The sequence below is a fragment of the Arachis ipaensis genome, chromosome B5 (genome assembly GCF_059453495.1).
Source record: "Arachis ipaensis isolate K30076 ecotype BB chromosome B5, ASM5945349v1, whole genome shotgun sequence".
NCBI lineage: Eukaryota > Viridiplantae > Streptophyta > Magnoliopsida > Fabales > Fabaceae > Arachis > Arachis ipaensis.
The window spans coordinates 53,568,289-53,570,979 of record NC_142440.1 but is presented as its reverse complement, the minus strand read 5'-3'; the positions used below and the strand labels follow the sequence as shown (position 1 = coordinate 53,570,979).

The following is a 2,691-nucleotide window of genomic DNA, read 5'->3' as shown; positions in this document are numbered from 1 at the left end:
TCTCTAATGCAACAGAATTGCAAGTTTCATGGACATTCATTGGAAGATCCTCATCAGTTCTTAGTTGAATTCTTGCAAATCTGTGACACTATTAAGATGAATGGGGTTGATCCTAAGGTCTACAGGCTTATGCTTTTTCCTTTTGCTGTAAGAGACAGGACTAGGATATGGTTGGATTCACAACCACCTGAACTCTTGGAAAAAGCTGGTTAATGCTTTCATGGCCAAATTCTTTCCACCTCAAAAGTTGAGCAAGCTCAGAGTGAAAGTCTAAACCGTCAAACAGAAGGAAGGTGAATCCCTCTATGAAGCTTGGGAAAGATACAAGCAATTGATCAGAAGGTGTCCTTCTAACATGCTTTCAGAATGGAGCATCCTATGTATATTCTATGATGGTCTGTATGAATTATCTAAGATGTCCTTGGATCACTCTACTGGTGGATCTCTTCATCTGAAGAAGATGCCTATAGAAGCCCAGGAACTCTTTAAAATGGTTGCAAATAACCAGTTCATGTATACTTCTGAAAGAAATCCTGTGAAAAATGGGATGACTCAGAAGAAAGAAGTTCTTGAGATTGATACTCTGAATACCATATTGGCTCAAAAAAAAATATTGACTCAGCAAGTCAATATGATTTCTCAAAATCTGACTGGAATGCAAGCTGCATCCGGCAGTACTAAAGAAGCTTCATCTGAAGGAGAGGCTTATGAACCTGAGAATCCTGGAATGGAAGAGGTGAACTGATGCCAGGGCATTTTGGCTAGTTTCACTGACCTTTTCTTTACTGTTTTTAGGGTAGTTTCATGCTTTTCCTTAGGAAATAAGCTAGTTTTGGGTAGATATTCATTTACATCTTGATTCAAGCATACATTGTGCACTTTACATGATTTCATGAGGATTTTACATGAATTTAATGACAAATTGGGTGTTGCATTTCCCATGACTTGGACTAGAACTTTGATGCACTTTATTGCTTGATTTCAGGACAAAGGAAGCAAAGAAGAACCACATTAGTAGCTACGTTAGTTACACTAACGTTAACACTAACGTGGAATGGGAGTAACTTGCAAAGTTAATGAGAAAATTCATTGCCAATAACGCTCTCGAAGCCATCATTGCCCACGTTAAGAGTCACGTTAACTAAGCTAACGTGAACTCTAACGGGGAAGAAAGGAAATGGAGCCAACGTTAGTGACACTTAACATTATCACTAACGTTGGACCAAGCTCATAAGTGGCCACGTTAGTTGCCTCGTTAACTTAGTTAACGTGGCCTCTAACATTAAGAAGAAAAGGGGGACGCCAACGTTAATGTCATTCAACTTTCTCACTAACGTTGGCCAAGTCACAAGAAGCCACGTTAACCAAGTTAACGTGGAAGCTAACGTGAAGAAACTAGGTGGTCGACAACGTTAGTGACACCAAACATTGTCACTAATGTTGGGATGAACACACACTATCCCCAAGAAGCCACGTTAACCTAGTTAACGTGGAAGTTAACGTGAAGAAGAAAGGTTGTCGACAACGTTAGTGACACCAAACATTGTCACTAACGTTTGAAGGAGCCAACACAAGCCACAATGAGCCACGTTAACTCCCACGTTAACTTAGTTAACGTGGAAGCTAACGTGAGGAGAGGGATGATGAGCCAACGTTAGTGACATTCAACTTTGTCACTAACGTTGGAGATGGCTAGCACAGCCACGTTAACCTAGTTAACGTGGATTCTAACGTGGGAGCTAAGGGGCACATTGGAACGTTAGTGACAATGTTAAGTGTCACTAACGTTCTCGAAGGTTGGCAAGCCTACGTTAAAAGAGCCACGTTAACTAAGTTAACGTGGACTCTAACGAAGGGAAGGGGGAGGATTCTCAACGTTATTGGAAAAGTTGAGTCCCAATTACATGCGCAAAGGACAAAGAGGCAACGTTAGTGGCAACGTTTGTGCCACTAACGATGAGGTTAACGTGGCTCTTACTTGGGTGAGGAACGTTAGTGAAAAAGTTGAATGTTACTAACGTTCTCGAACCCATATTTTCACTGAACATTAACACCACTAACGTTAACACCACTAACGTCCTGAGCTAAAGTCTCTGCCCACTTCACACTTTCTCTCTGCAAGTAAAGCCAAGCCCAATGAAGAAGATAACTGCTTCAAACTCAAGATCCAAAGGCCCAGACCCAAGACTTGAAGAGCTAACTAGAAGAGTAGAAGAGTAGTATATATAGGAGTAGCTTTGAATTATTTAGAGAGTTGGAAATTATAGGGAGCCTCTGGGCATAGAACTACTCTCTGTATTTACTTCCTCTGCACTTCTAATTTTCATTATGTATTCTCCAACTTTGTTTTCATTTTCCAAAGCTATGAACAATTAAACCCCTTTCATTGGGGTAGGGAGCTCTGTTGTAATTTGATGGATCAATACTAGTTTTCATTATTCTTCTTCTATCTTTTCTCTTGATTTTACTTGAAAGCTTTCGATCTTCATCCAATTGGGTAGTTATCTTGGAAAAGAAGCTATTCATACTTGGATCTCTTCTGAACCTTGAAAGAGGAATGAAGAGATCATGCTAGAAACGCTTTCTCATGCTGGACCAAATTGGGTTTGGATGGATATGTGACTATAATCCTCTCAACACTTGATTTGGGAAATGCATGTGGTATAATCAGTGACCATACTTCATCTCTTC

At 40.2% G+C, this 2,691-nt stretch overlaps 1 non-coding gene across 1 annotated transcript; it reads right to left on the bottom strand.

Moving 5' to 3' along the window:
* Window positions 1-253: 253 nt before the first annotated feature.
* On the bottom strand, window positions 254-362 carry LOC148564210 (small nucleolar RNA R71). The gene has a single exon (XR_015884788.1). It is a non-coding gene; the product is annotated as a small nucleolar RNA R71 (small nucleolar RNA).
* Window positions 363-2,691: the final 2,329 nt, after the last annotated feature.